The sequence below is a fragment of the Pinus tabuliformis genome, chromosome 2_1 (genome assembly GCF_031772625.1).
Source record: "Pinus tabuliformis cultivar Carrire ecotype Pingquan chromosome 2_1, CPIR1, whole genome shotgun sequence".
In the NCBI taxonomy this organism is placed as follows: Eukaryota; Viridiplantae; Streptophyta; class Pinopsida; order Pinales; family Pinaceae; genus Pinus; species Pinus tabuliformis.
The window spans coordinates 420,841,853-420,858,653 of record NC_142299.1 but is presented as its reverse complement, the minus strand read 5'-3'; positions in this window follow the sequence as shown (position 1 = coordinate 420,858,653).

Below are 16,801 nucleotides of genomic sequence, written 5' to 3'. Positions count from 1 at the left end.
GAACTGCTAAAAATAGAAGTTCTATTTTTAGCAATTCCCTTTTTCATTCCCTTTTTCCCAATCCAGCACTGGTACCCAAATTGCTATTTATAGCAGTGCTATTTTTAGCATTTCTTATTGCCATTTTCAACACTCCCTCTCAACAAAAAAGCCTTCAACTCGAACCTAATACTGTACCTTTGGAATGTTTTGCATGCAACACTTCTACCAAGTGTGGTTGCTTCAGCAACTCTCGAAACAAAAAAAACTCCCAACTGACCTCTCTGTTGGGTTAGAAACATACTCTGATGCTGATGCTCTACCTACTGCTGACAAGTGCTCCCTCTTTGACCTCTGAGCTATTGCAACACTCCATGCATCTTGCATCATTGCACACCTCTCTATGCCATCCTGCACTGGTGCAACACTCCTATGCGTCTCACATCGTTGCAGCCTCCTAGCTCTACACAGTCCTGGGACTCCTTCACTGTAGCTCTACCTGCCACTCCATCTGCATCTATCTCTACCCAATCATTCAATCTTGCTACTCCTCATTGGGGCTCCTGTAGTAAAGTTGAATCAAAGAGGTTGGGTACCTCAATGATCCTGCACCCATTCCAGCCTTCTTGGGACTATCACTCCACATCACCCCACCTCCTACCTGGAGGTATGGATGCATGTGATCCCTCTTCCCACCTGGCTCAAAATTTCCCCCTACTGGAGGTCTCTGCATGAGTAGATGTCTCTACTCAATCTCCTCTCATCATCTCTAGTTGTGGCTGCTCCACAACCTCCTAAAGCTGCTTCAACAACTGTTGCTCCTCCACAATTGTCTGAGACTTCTTTTAGCACTGCATGTTGAGAGGTAATTTAATTTGCCTTTCAACCACCAAGTCTCTAACCTTTTCCTTGCTCCTCAAGGCTTTGCATGCATCTTGTACCTGAAGTGCATACAAGTTCTTGGATAGCACACCAATCTGTTTCATATTTCCCGTCGTCACAAAATTTTCTAGAAAAACAGCTAATTTTAAATCAGCGATATCTCCCTCATCTGAACTCTGATTCAGCCAATTTTTTTTTTGAATTCGGATCTCTTTCTATAAGGAATCCAATTCTGCTATTTTTTTCTGAAAATTTTCTATAGAAATTTTCAGATCTTCTCTGCAAACTCTTGGCCCAAGACTCAAAACTTTGAAATATCCTCCTAGTATATTGTTCTCTCCCTTGATCACCTTTTCTCTGATACCATGTATAAATTCCTACCTGTAGATCAACTGATATATGCAATGTACTAAAGCATAATACTAGATCTAGTTCCACCATAAACTTTGCGGAAGCTTAATCACATATGAGCAATATCAACCAAGAACACATATAACTAATAAGAAGGAATCAATCACACCTAACATAGAAATATAATCCGGGGAAAGACTCAGCCTAAAACCCCACTTTGTGTATTATCATACAAGTGGAAATATAATTAATATTACAAAAAGAATTAGCTCAAAAGCTATCCTGCTCTCTCTGAAATACCTCTGCTACTCATAGATAGTCAAAGGCCTCTATCTAACCTCTAGTCTGCCCTCCAAGCCTCCTATTTCTTTGTGCAATCCTGATTGGGGTCCATTGTAGCCACTTGTGTGAATTGGCCTCTTCACACACTCACTGAACTCTTATCCAACTATGCAGTCTTGAAGGAGATAAATCCTCATCTTGGATGAGCTTCCTTTATAGGAAAAATATTCATCCCACTGATAGTACATTGTCCTTTCTCTGATCTCAACTGGATCTCTATCTGAACTGACATGCATGAGTTATTCATGAGAGAATCTTCAGTTATCTGAAGTGCAACCGTTATATGCAAGCATGCATTAACTAATTGAACTCACTTAATCTAAACAAACTGCTTAAATCAATTATAATTAGACTTGACTCAGTTAACTGAGCCAACTAATTACTACTCAAATTAGAACTCATCCTTATCTCTTTAACTGATGGATAAATTCCTCAATTAATAGATAAACTGTTGCATATCCTCACATAGACTTCAAGTTTGATTTTTCACAACTAATTAACTCATGGAGAATTAAATAATTTATTTTCAAACAGTTGTTAAGTTCAAATTCGAATTTTACTTCCTATTTTTAGTCCAAGGACTGACTAAAATAGGAATCCATCCTGAATTGCTAAAAATAGAAGTTCTATTTTTAGCACTTCCATTTTTCATTCCCTACTGCCCAATCCAGCACTGGTGCCTAAACTGCTATTTATAGCAGTGCTATTTTTAGCACTTCTATTTTTAGAATTTCTTGTTGCCATTTTCAGAAGTTGGTCCAACAGGTATTGGATTACTTGGAGGAATATCTTATGGGCCTTCTGCCAGGTTCTCCTCCCTCGGTTCCTCTCCCTTGATTACTTCTTCCTTGACAACCACCCCAATCGGCCTTGCAGCTAGTTCATCAGGTGGTGGATTACTTGGGAGAGTATCTATAGGTTCGTCTATCAGGACCATCTTTCTTGGACCCCCTTCCTCGAGAGAAACTGTTTCCTTCTTAAAAATTACCTCGTCCTACATTGTGGTTATTTCGGCAAGTGGTGGGTTGACCAGAGAAGTATCCACTAGTATTTCGATCGGAATCTCCCTTCTTGGTTCCCCTGTCTCGGAAGCACTTTCTTCTTCCTCTCCTCTGGGTTCCAGGGTATCTTCCCGAACAACGCCTTCATCACCCTGCTATTGTTGTTGTGGTTCTGTGGGGTGTTCTTCCTCCTTCTTTCCTTTGGTTCGGTCTTGCTGGGAGTCTGCAGCCAATAGACTAGCAGCAATTGGGCCTTTAATCGACCCATCAAACTTTAGAATAGGAGGAACAACAATCTCCTCCTCTTAGCATCAAGGAGAACGAGACACCCTCGCCCCTTTCAGAATGGAGGCACAAGAACATAACTGAAAAATGTTTTTTGTCTAGTCTATAACAGTCTCGGTTGTGACTTTGAGCTCTTTTCCCTTATCAGCAACAATTATGCTCTGACCTAAGACTTCCTCCTGTGCGGCCTCCTATCCCGCAGTTGACACTAGTTCTTTTGGAGCAGTGTCAACTTTAGGATTTAATTCTTCCACATTTTTTGGAGGCAAATGGGTTGGTGGTAGTTCTTGTGTGACACCACTACCCATATCGAACATTTCCGAAGCAGATGACGATGGCACTGCTTCTTCTAACACGTCATTAATAAAGGTGGACTCTTGCATCACAGTGTCAACCCCATCCATTGTGTCCATAATTTGTTCCTCTGTTGGCTCCATGGTCTCTTTTGCCTTGGGTCTCTCTTGCCCCGGTCCATATTCTTCCATTGGCCCCATAGTCAAAGCTAGTTCTTATGGAATAGCCTCAGCTGTGGCACTAACAAATTCCTATGTTTCATCTCTTTTCTCCCCTGGTCTTTCTTCCTCCATTAGCCCCATAATCAAGGCTAGTTCTTATAGAATAGCCTCGGTCGTGGTGTTGACAATTTCTTCCATCAGCTCCACAGTTGAGGTTGGTTCTTGTGGTACATCTTTGACTGTGATACTGACAATTTCTTCCATCTCTGACCTTCTTTGTTCTAGTACCTCTTCTTCCATTGGCTCCATAGTCAAGTTTGGTTCTTGTGTAACAACCTCCACTGTTTCTTCCACTTCAAGCTCCCTTCCTTGCTCTGATTCTTCAATGTCCATTTCCATCTCTTCCAGCTCTTCTTGATCTACATATTCATCCTCTATTGCTGGATCCTCCTCCATTCCTTCCAGCTCTTCTTCCCTAGTAGCTATAACAGTTGCTATCTCTTCTTCTCTCTATTCCCGGAATGTTTCCCATGGAATTTGAACTTGGGCTAGTGCATGCGTAACCAATAGTCGAACCAACCCATGGTTGATAATGACTGTTGCATCTAGTCATGAGTGTCGAGAAGATTTCACCATCAATTGGACGCTTTTTAACAAAAAGAAAGGCATCTTCAATGAGAAGACCTCCAACCGTGGAAATCGGTGGCGAGCTAGCACCCTGAAGTGATACTTGAATATAGTGGTGTACCTTCCTTCGAAAGTTGTGTATTTCATTACAAAACTTGCTACATCGCCCCATGGATGTGGTAATGAATTCTGATCATATCCCTGACCTTTTTGAACAACGCTCTCACCAACTTGCAGGAATGCTTCCGGGAACTCCAAGAGGGAGGTTCTCTATGAAAACCATCTCTATCCTTGTTGGAGTAATCCACTAACTTCTGTGATGGATTCCTCTGTGAGAGGGGTTTCTATCCCTCTAACCCGTGAGCTTTCTTCACCCATGTTAAGTGAGAATTCTACTACAATTCCTTCATCGAACCCCTGTAACCTGTCGAGATAAACATTCCAACTTGCATTAATAAAGATCTACCACACTTCCTTATTGTTGTGGACCAATATGGTATCCTTCGCCTCGTGACGCACAACCAACCCACCCATCATTGTAGAAATAGTAACAGGGTAGTGGACACTGTCGGCTGTTAGGAAGAGAGTAGTAGAAATCCACACTAACAGCGGCAATGGTTATAGCATGGTGGGGCATGAGGTTAAAGGACAATGAAAATGGCCGATAGATTTCAGAAATTGCAAATAATGATGGCGAATTATGGCAGTACACTGGATTAAATATAGTAATTAATTTCGATGCATTGGGAAATGACCGATAGGTTATTGGCATACACAATTCAAATTCCAATGTGTCGTGGTCATTATTACAAAATCACAGTATTTTTAGGTTACCATTCGCATTGAACTTAGTAATGATGTATCATTATTGTATTTTAAGTACACTATCGTTTATTCATGACAGGACCCCCCCAACTTAAATGTGGCGGTCTATGGCATGCATATGTCTCATCAATGGAATATTTTAAATTGAACCTATAAAATTCAATGGAGGCATACCTGGTGACCTACCTGGTTGTGGAGTAATAGAAAAGTAACCAGCGGAGTAACAGCAGTGGCAGAGTAAAACACCGACAGAGTAACAACGCCAGTGGAGTAACAACAGTGGTGGAGTAACCGAGTAACAACACTAATGGAGTAACAACATCGGTGGAGTAACAGCACCGGTGGAGTAACAACAGTGGCAGAGTAACAGCATCGATGGAGTAACAACATCCATCACTTAGAAAGTTTTTCAAGAGTAATAGCAGTGGTGGAGTAACAACACCAATGGAGTAACAACACTAACAGAGAAACAACATCAGCGGAGTAACAACACCGGCGGAATAACAACACTTGCGGAGTAACAACACCGATGGAGTAACACCACCCGTCACTTAGAAAAAGTTTCAGGGGTAACAGCACTTACGGAGTAACAACACTGACAAAGTAACATCAACGGCGGAGTAATAGCCCCGACAGAGTAACATCGACTATTACTTGGAAAATTTTCTTTTAGTGCCTCCTTGTCATATTTTAATCATTATCCCTGCAAAAGACAAACAAGTTAGTAGTAACAACATATTATTATTATTATTAATATAATTTTTTATTTTTTATTTTGTTTAGAGGACAGAGAGAGCATTCTCTGCACCAACAACCATCAAACCAAATTTATCAGAGAGATGTTTGATGAAGGCATCCTTAGAATTTGGGCAGTGATATATTTTCAGACGGTGTCCATTTACTAAGAAATAAGTACGAGTTTCATCTATTGTAACCAATCTGATTGTTTCATTGTCAAACACATCATCCACTTCATAGGGTCCCATCTAGTAAGTGCGAAGCTTCCCTTTAAAATATGAAACGGGAATCATAGAGTAATGCCTAATCTCCTGTATGAAACACCTTGTTCTTGATAAATTGAGCATGCCACTCCATTCCCTACTATTAAATAGCAGTAGTTTTTTGGACAGCCAGTGAACGGATTTCATCTAATTCGTTGAGTTGTTCTAGTCGGTGTTTCTGGGCCTTTGATAAGTCTAATCCTACTTCCAAAGCTGTTCTAAGCATGTTGATCTCAAATTCAACTGAAAACAAGGTGGATTTCCCATAGACTTACTCAAATGGTGAAAACCCAGTTGTATTCTACCATGTTGTCCTATATGCCCAGAGAGCTTCTAGAAGTTTCTGAGACCAATCCCAGTGATGTCTTACTACGGTTTTTTCAAGATATTTTCCAATACCTTGTTTATACTTTCTACATGTCCATTCGCCTGGGGGTGGTAAGGAGTTGTCACTCTGTGTTTAACCCCATATTTCTACATAAACCTTGCTATGATGTGGGATGTGAACTGTGCCCCTCCATCTGAAACAATCTCCCTTGGAATACCATATCGAGCAAAAGTCTCTTCAAAAAGAAAATATCAACCACCTGTTCTGTTGCTTTCATAACCGCTCTGGCTTCCACCCACTTAGTCACATAATCAGTGTAGGCTACAATGTGAACCTTTTGATGAGAAGGTGGGTTGAAAGGTCCAACAAAATCAGTTGCCTACTTCTCAAAAGATTCAAGGACTACCTGGTGCTTCAGTGGCATCTCATCCGATTTTCCAGGCTGCCCCATGCGTTGACAACTGTCACATCCTCAGACATAGTCTTGAGCATCACAAAAGATAGAAGGCTAGTAATAACCCAATTGCAACACTTTGTGGCCTATTCTTTTATCTGCAAAATTTACTCCACAAGGGCCATCATGGGTAGCCTTCAATATCTCATAGATATCATCCTCATATACACGGCACTGAATTTTCTGATCAATCCTTATGTGAAAAAGGTACCCTGCCATCCATGAATATCGCGTACTATGATGAATAATTTTCCGTTGTTTCCTGTATGACAAGTGATGAGGTACCTTCTCTATAGCAAGATAGTTAGCAATATTTGCATACCATGGAGTGTTAGTAGAAACTGCAAAGAGATGCTCATCTGGAAAACTATCTTCTATGGGTATACCTTCAACATTATTTTCTAGTCTAGACAGAAAATCAGCAACCACATTGTACTTTCCTGGTTTATCTACTATGGTAATGTCAAATTCTTGAAGTAACAAAAGCCATCTTGTAATACAACCAGGAGTAATGGGTTTATTCATCAGATACTTGATTGTTGCATGTATAAAGGTGGGATACCTAGTAATATAATGCCAGAACTTGTTCATGGTGTAGATGACAACAAGGAATTATTTTTCAGTCAATGTGTAGTTTAACTCAGCAAGAGCCAAGTTCTTACTAACATAGTAAACTGCATATGGTATCTTGTCCACTTGCTATCCCAAAACTGCCCCAACTGCTATCTGAGAGGCATCAGCATGAATATGGAATGGTAATGTCTAGTCCATCCCTCGAAGGATCAGAGCACTACAGACAAGTTCCTTGATCTTCACAAAGGCTGCATCACAGTCATCTGTCCACATAAAATCTGCATCTTTTGTCAGCAATCGAAAAAGTGGATGTGCTACTTTAGCAAAATTTTCTATAAAACGCCTATAATAACCAACAAAACCAATAAAACTACGTACCAGTGTGGGTGTTTTAGGTATCGGGAAGTGCAATATTACCTTTATCTTAGTTGGATCCATTCGAATTCCAGCAGCTGAAAGTAAATGCCCCAATATTATTTCTTCCTCCATCATCATGTGGCATTTTACTGTGCTCAGAGAGACATGTGTCCATTTACATCTTTCAAGAAATTTTTCTAGATTCTCCAACCCTTCTTTGAATGAGTCCTCGTATGGAGTGAAATCATCCATATAAATGCCAACACCCTCATCTATTGGATTAGAGAAAATCCCCAAATTTTCATTTTGGAACATTGTAGGCACATTATAGAGACCAAATGGAAGGACCCGGTATGCAAAGGTTCCCTAAGGGCAAGTGAAAGTGGTGTTATCATGATCTTCAAGAGCTATCTGGATCTTGTTATACCCACTAAATCCATTCAGGAAGGAGAAGAACTTCTTCCCAACCAAAGTATCCAAGACTTGATCAATGAATGGTAATGGAAAATGGTCTTTCTATGTTTCCTTATTTAATCCTCTGTAATCCACACATATCGGCCATTTACCGTTTTTCTTGGAGACAAACAGAAACGGGGAAACCTACTGGCTATCCGAAATGGGGTAAATAAATCCTACATCCAGTAGCTTTTGAAGTTGTTCCTTGACAATGTTTCTCAGAGCGGGGTTCATCCTCCTCTGGGGTTGTCTCGTAGGATGCCAATCCTCTTTGATGTATATATGATGGGTACATAAATTGGCAGGGATCCCTTTCATGTCTGTGTAGTCCTAGGCAAAGGCTTCTTTGTGTTTTCGAAGAACATCCAGGAGCTATTTCATCTAGGATTCTGACAGATCTAGATTAATATTTAGGGTCTTCCCTCGCTCTATCTCCACAGAAATTCTTTCATGGGACACAATTGTAGGTAGCTCTTTGAATCCATCTGTTGTTTTAGTATTTTCCTACGTTTCACAGCTCAAGACAAACTCCAAGATTCGTTGATTTGAATCTGAAACAGAACAGGGATCACTAATAAAAGTGGTAATGGTGTCATCTTCTATTTCTATTTTCAAATGAAGGGCCCGCCCAATAGTGAGGACTGGTCTTAATTCCTCATTTTTAGATTCCGACTCTTCCTCTAATAAAGGTTTCTTGTGACCAACTAGCTTCACTGATGGGCTAGGTTCTGTAGGAGGGTATAACACCAAATTTTTAGTAACCTACCCATTTGAGGTAACCATGTGCCCATAATTACACCCAATATAAGTGTCTGTGGTTTCTAGCCATGGTCTTCTGAGAATCAGGGGATGGCCACCAGCTGCTGACTGCATTTGCAGCACTTGGAAATCCATAGGGTAATGCCATTAATCGACTGATATTGTGATATCTTCCAACTTTCCTACCAGCTTGACTGTAGATCAATCTTCCAAATGTAACATAGTAGGTGTATGTTTTATATTTCAAAGACCTAATGCACGCATAGTTTCAACGGTAATGACATTTATGGTAGCGCCCAAATCTACCAGTACATTCAGAATTTCTACTCCATTAATTTGCACAGTTAGGATTGGGTTCTCGGGATCCCCATATTTCATAGGAATGGCCTTTCCCATCATAAAATCTGATAGGTTTCCCATCACATGAATGGTGGGTGGATCCCTTGATTCCTTTTTAGGCTTATTAGCACAATATCCCCTGAGATTTTTGGCATATATAGGTACGTCCATCATAGCTTGTAACTGGGGAATCTTAACAAACAAATTTTGCAACTCCCTTAACAAGTCAAACTCATCTTGAGGGATCTGTTTACTCAAGGTCAATCTTTCCAAATAAGGTGGTTCATCTTGGTGTTCTTGAGTAATTAGCGGCTGAGGAGGTGTTTGATTTTTACTAATTTGGTTTGATTCCTCCTCAACTGTTTCTGATTCTTTTTCCTCACTGCAAACTTGTGTAATGATAACAAGTGAGGGTTGAGCATCTACTACCTACTCAGATCTCAAATTCATCTCATAAAGTTCTGCGGTGGAGATGTTGTATGAAGAAAGGTTGAGGGTGTCAGCTTGCTGAGCTCCCTTATTGTTAGGGTTCAGATTGGGTTAGATAAGAAGCTGGGGATGAATAGGTTGATTATTAGGATGCATATCAGAGGGCAATTGGAGTTGTTATTGTGGAATTGACTGGGGAAACTGCCCAGGAGGAGAAGGTGCACGCCAGTTCGAAGCCCATGAAGAACTCAAATTGGCTTGAGGAGCCCATTGCTGCCAGGGTGGAAGCTGATATTGGGGCCACATAGGTGGATAAGGCATGGACTGAGGACCCATATTAAATTGATTGAAATACTGAGATGGATCTAGAAACATACCTTGATTTCCAGTTAGTGTGTTGTAGGGAAAAGTATCCAACACGGAATGACCCTATCCCACTCTAAGGGTGATAGTTCCTTAGCAACAGTCAAAGCAAAGCTATCTAAGATTACTTCTTTATGACATGCAAAAGAGGAAAGGAAGAGATCCACTCACCGATGTCTTTCGCGAATGGTCGATCCAATCTTCTCTCCTTGCTGCTTGCTCCCAGCTCCTTGTCTTCTCACGGGCCCAGCTACACAAGATCCTGCAAACAAGACGAGAAAGGGAAACTACAAGAAGCATGCATTCATAATTGATTCAAGGATTAGCATAAATCAAATACGCAAGTAAGACAATACATCATTGAAACACATGAGAATAGAAGAACCTCAAATACTTTATTGATGGAAGAAAGTAAGGTTCAGGTGGTGATACAACCATAAGAGGCCCAATCCAGCATCACCTTCCCGACGGAAATAAATCTCCTCTTCACCTCCTTCAAGCAATCACCCAATGATCCCAACTGTAAACCAACAGCAATTCTTTGCACAAAATTCCGCCCCCTTGATCCCATGGGATGAGATCCTTATATAGAGTTTTGGAGTGAAGATGAGTCAGCTTGATGTGTGACTGGTGTCCTCTTCAACCCCAGTTGTTCTTCAGTTCTTGAGTCCACTTGGAGATTCTACCTTCCACTTGGAGTTTTAGAACCTCTTACTCTTCACTTAGGCGAATCTTTTGATCCAAGTGTCATTTTGGAAGCTTCCTGGGCACTGACACATTGAGGAAAGATTCCTCCACATGTCCAAACTCGCTCAACGCAGGTAGCCTTTGATGAAGTTGACATTCAGCGCAGGTACACCATGGAGCAGTTGACATTCAGCGCAGATGCTCAGTGGAGCAGTTGACATGATCCAGAATTGACCTGTTTTTGAGTGTTTTTCAGTGGAGAACTGGTCTGAAGTGTTGTGGTTTGCTGACCTTGTTCCTCTAGGGGTAGGAACAACATGTTTAGGGACTTTGGATCCCTCAGATTATTGACATTTCATGCTTCATGCTGTAAGGCACAAAAATGTCTATAACAGTTGCCCCCTAAAGTATGAGGTCGTTTATCGGGTGAAATTCTTTATCAGGAGGATCCGAAGTTCATTCAATTGATGGGAGGTGACCTGTAATAAGATACAAATACAATACATTATTTTTCATACTGCTTTCATGATCTAGCTGATGCGGGCATTTCCCATGCTCAGCTTTATAAATACATTCTCTGTACATAGAACAGACGATCGTCTGATGGTAGACTGATAATTCTCTGCTGAAATTATCATCCTTTGACTAGGATGATCATCTGTTGCACATGTCAATGTTCTTTATCTCCTGAATATATATCGCAGCCTGGATGGATGAAACTAGATCCGGGGTCTTCAAACTCGTCTGATCTTCACTCTAAGTACAAGTCGATCCATGTGAGAATTTCTTGGAGTTGAACATGGAAAGACATCGCTTGATTACCAGTCAATGATGTAAATCGTTAACAAGCGCGAGAGGAATCACCGATAATGATGATGACCCTCAAGGTACTGCAGCACAATTCACGTGGTGTGAATATAGGACTTGGCGTCGAACACCACACAAAATCTCCCGGTTGAAGGTCATTGATGTATACCTATCGCCGGAAGTGAGAAACTTGCCATTGAGGCATGCAAGCTTCAAAGTACTAGGGGGTTGTTCCTAGATCCACTTCTTGGATAATGAGCTGATGTCAACAAGAAGCGATCTGTCAAAGGAGGGCCTTAATGAATCCCACATCAGTGACACGGAATGGAGCTAATGATTGTGATGAAGGTGAAAACGATCTGTGAACTATGATTCAGGGTGGCGGTCATGAAAGGATGAAAGATGATGTATGGCAGTGGATGGGACACGGTTGACTTTTCCTGAACGACATCTCTTGAACATATAACGACACTGATGTGATGGATCGGTAGCATTACCCCAAATGTGGATGGTATGGCGAGACCATGGTGAAGGGACCGGTGAATGAAAACAACCCAACCCGATGTGGTACGGAGGCAAAAGTGTCATGTTCAAGATCGACTTGCTACCATTAAGCTTTGAGGTTCTCCCAATTTTTCCCCAGTCATTTCTGACCAGTACCTCTTTATTTTTGTCAAGCTTGAGGAGGATAACATATGCTTGTTCTATAACCTACCCTTCGGGCAAGCCCATCGCTATGTTTTAACGAGCCTAGCGATAGGGAAACTCGTTCTCGTCTAAAGACAAGTTTGTCGCTATTTAATGTATTTAACGAGTCTAGCGACAAAGACAACTCGGTCCTTTTCATTTTTAGAGAGTATAAAAAGGTACATAAAGTTAACTCCAAAGATCCTTTTTCGTCATCTAATCCCTTAAGTCCGAAAAAGTATAAAACAATACAGAAGGGATGAATGTTCGATAGTTTTATCGAGCCGAACTAGACAAGCGCTCGATCTTTTTGTGCAATAATCCCTCAGGTCCAAAAAGATTAAAATCTAGAGGAGGGATAACTCTTCCGGTCCTTTTAACGAGCTGGAAGGCCAAAACTCGGCAAACTTTTCATATTTTACGAGTCAGTGAAAAGAGCTCAAAGAAGACTCGTATTTTGAGGAACGAGTGATAAACAGGGATAGCAGCAGATTCCAGGTACAGGTTGGAATTTTCCAATCACGGCAATGTTACAAGGATGGCTAGGTGAAATCACTCTTCGCAGCTGTTCCTCAAAATAGGTAAACAATCAAGTGGAGGTGAATGATCGGCCAAATGAAAAGTGGAGGTGACGGTGCAAACACGACCAAGGCTTTTATAGCTGATGGATTTACGGTCTCAAATGGTCATTTACTGGTTCATTTTTTCTAGATGAGCTTGAACTCTGGGGGAAGCTTGCTCATAGGTTATGCTTATTTTTTAACGAGCATGAACTATGCGCTAAAACTGCTCGGTTTTGCGTTTATTTTTTAACGAGCATGAACTTTGCCAAAACTGCTCATTTGATAAGATCAAATTTATATTTTACCATGACTAGCTTTTCTTTTTTTAGAGACAGTACTGTATCATCAATTGCTGCAACAAACTTGTTAGAAACGGATAACATGAGGTAAAAACTCTAATATTTTACTTTGAACTACGTAAAAAGCAATTAAAAGGTGTTTTTACCTCTCATTTTACCATTTCGTTTGCATTTGGCTTGTTGGAGCTTTGGAGGTGCCTCTTCCTTTTGATTTTTCACCAGATGATTTCGGGAGATTCTGTGGACGATTCTCAGCACCGTTTGGACCAGGTAGGAGCTAAACCCTAGCTCTCTCCTTTCATGGTTTCATTTTCCAGTTTTGTGCCTGTTTTCTTGCCCCCATGAGCCCCTGGGGTTTCATTAGGGCGCTCTGCCATCAACGCAGGTGTCCCATTCGAAACCTGCGTTGGGGGTCAAGCTGTTCAAGAGCATTTTGACCCTCAACGCAGGTGGGACCCTTGTCTACCTGCGTTGGGCGTAGAAAAGCATTTTGTTGCACAATTTTTCATGAAAATTTTGCCATTTTCTCATCAAGTCTGGGATCTTACTCCTCCTCTTGTTTGTTTTGCAGAGTTTATTGGAGCAGAATGACTCTTACATGGCGAGAACGAGAGCACGAAGAGGAGGACATGATTGCCCTCCATGATCCTATCACGGTGAACGCGCTGCGGAACTGTGGCCTGCTAAAATTCTTCCGCATATCTAGCATGAGGGCACAGATACTTTTACTGCAGTACCTGCTTGATGCTTGGGATCCTGTTAACCAAGTGTTCCAGATTAGGGGCAAGTCCATCCCCTTGACCATAGTGGACACTTACTTCTTGACTGGGTTGTCAAGGCGGGGTGCCCCCATTTCTTTGTCCGGTTCGGCCCAAGGGAGTGATTCCGTGAGAGACTATGTCCGTCAGTATTGTAGGAAAGGATCCCAGCCGAGCAGAGACAGCAAGGTTACTATCCATGAGGTCACTAACAGGTCTCTCAGGTCTATTTTGTACACGATTTGTAGGATGGTCGGCAGTGCATCCCCTGATGTTGCCAACAGGTCTTATGTGCAGCACGCCCTGGAGTGTCTTCAGCCGAAAGTTTTTAACTGGTGTGATGCAGTACTGGTTCAGATGAAAAGCCATTTGACCAAAGTAAAGGATGGGAAACTGAAGAACTTTGGTTTCGGTTCAGTTCTGACTGCCTTCGCTTTGGAGAAGATACCACTGATGCAACCTCAGTACATTGCACTCGACTTGCCTTCTCCCACTGAGCCACGCATGCAGAGGTGGGTTGACCACATGTCTAGACATGCAGGTCAATCTCAAATTACCTTTACTGATACCTTCTTTAGGTGGTTCGAGTGGCAGGACATGGCCTTTTCCGAGTATCCATATGTTGGCATGGATTTCTGAGGTGATCCGGATTTGGTGTTACCGGATGGTGAGCAGTGGGGCGATCTTGGTAAAATTTTTGACCATATCACTGTTTACTGTTTTCATTCATAATGTCCTTGTGCTTTATTCTATCAAGACTCTAATCAAACTCGTGTGTGCATGCAGATGTTGGTCTTGTCCGTCCAGCAGTTCGTCCGAGAGCTCCAGTCGCTGCCCCAGCAGGGGAGGCTCCTGGGAGAGCTATTCTCCGTGACCTTGACTTGGCCGAGACTCTCGCAGCTGTGCAGGAACAGGTCGAGGGTCTTACCCTTGGGATTCCGGATGTACGGATCGACGAGTTACCTCTACAGTTGCAGCGGCATACCGCTGGTGTTCCCAGATGATGGACTCGTCTTCTGCGCATGATTGCACAGGCCGTGGCTTGCTATCATGAGCATCACTAGGCTAGGGTGCCCCCCAACCATTTTTGAGTTTTGGGGTCATATGACCAATTTTGTCTTGGTTACAGAACATTATATGTAAGCCGTAAACAGTTATATATTTTTGATTTTCGGGGTTTATTCCATTTTTTATGTGATCCATGGTTGAAACATCACTAATGCTTCTCTTTTTATCAATTTTGCAAATGTCTATCTAGCACATTGTTTTCTAATGAGTCGGTTAATGTGTTTAAGTTTCTGGAAATGTGTTGATATTGGATGAATCAAACTGTCTTTCCAAGATTTTAACTCTTAGGAACTTGCGATGAATAGCTGGATTTCGGATAGAGTAAGTACCATTGAGCTGTAGTACCACGAGCTGTGAGTCTAGCGTGATGATTAGTTGGCGTATGCCATGGGCGATGGCATCAGAGAGGAGTTCTATCAACGCGCTATACTCAGCGATGTTATTCGTTGATTGACCAATACATACCCCTCTGAAACTCAGTAGCTCGCCGCTTGGATCAAAAATGGCCCATGCTGCAGAGGATAGATTCCTCGAATTACGACTCGCTTCGTCGGCATATCCAACCCACGGTTCCAATGGATTTGACATCTGCAATAAGTGTAAAAAGTGGATTACTTAAACCGAAATAAACGCTTTCGCAAAAACAAAAATATAACAAAAGCATATAGGTTACTATTAGGCATAGTAACGCTTAAGGTACAACCCGTTGCGGGGTTGCGCCAGCGGAATTCCGTCATAATCCACCAACTCGTAGGCTCCTTTTGCTAATACACTTTTAACAATATAAGGGCCCATCCATAAGGACTTAAATTTTCCAGCCCCCAATTTGTCGGATTCTTGGTCATAAAGCAGGACCAAATCACCTTCTGAGAAGACACGAGGTTTGACATTTTTGTCGAACTGCGCCTTGACTCGTTTCTTATGGGTTTCGTTAGCCAAAGCGGCATCACGACGGGTTTCATCCAACTGGATTAATTCCAAGAAACGAGCCTCTTCTTCCGAAGTTCTGGGGAGGAGATCAATTGCGAGTTTAAGGGACGAAATTTCACACTGGATTGGTAGGATTGCTTCCAGGCCATACACCAGTTGGAACGGTGTGAACCCAGTGGCATTCCTTACCGACGTTCGGTAGGCCCACAAAGCCGAGTACAGGATTAAATGCCATCTTCTTTTGTGAACCCCAACCATCCTTTGCAGCATGCGCTTCAGGACCTTGTTGATTGCTTCAACTTGTCCGTTAGCTTGTGGATAGTACGGAGTAGAGCTGTCGTGAGACAATCCTAGTTTGGCAGTTAATTCAACCATCATGTGATTGCGAAAATGCGATCCATGATCTGTGACTATGGCCTGTGGTACGCCGAACCTGGCGACTACATGATTGAAAAAGAAAAGGGTTGTTGTTTCACCACTATTATCTAATGTAGGCATCGTCTCGGCCCATTTGGTAAAATAGTCAACTGCGACTATAATATACCCATGCCCCCCGGTCGAGGTGGGGTTACATTGCATGAAATCGATGCCCCATTTGGCGAAAGGCCCCACAGCTATTATTGGCTGTAAAGGAGCGGGGGGTCTTCTGGTTTTGCTATAAAAAATTTGACAAGCATGGCAACTTCTAACTGCGGTTATGCAATCTTTGAACATGGTTGGCCAGAAGTATCCTGCTCGTAAGATTTTTTGTGTTGTAGCATATCCAGATTGATGCCCCCCACAGGTGCCTGAATGACATTCGTTCAGGGCTTTTTCGGCCTCCTCATGGGTGAGACACCTTCTCAGAACCGTATCGACACCACGACGGTAAAGCGTATCACCGACGATCATGTAGTCTTTTGCTTGGTATCGAATGCATTTTTGTTCTGAGTGGGAGGTGTTTGGCCGGAACTTTTGGGTTTGGAGATAAACTATTATATCTCCATACCACTCATCACTTGCTGATATCAGAAACAAACTTTCGTCCACAATTGATTCTTGGGATGTTTCATCGTTGGACGACGATGGGAGATCGCATAATAATTCTACGAAAACTAAAGCTTTCTTTGATTTGGATTTCACAAATTCCAGATCAAACTCTTGAAGGATAGCTATCCATTTTGAATATTTGCCCCCAAGCAACTGTCGCGACAGTA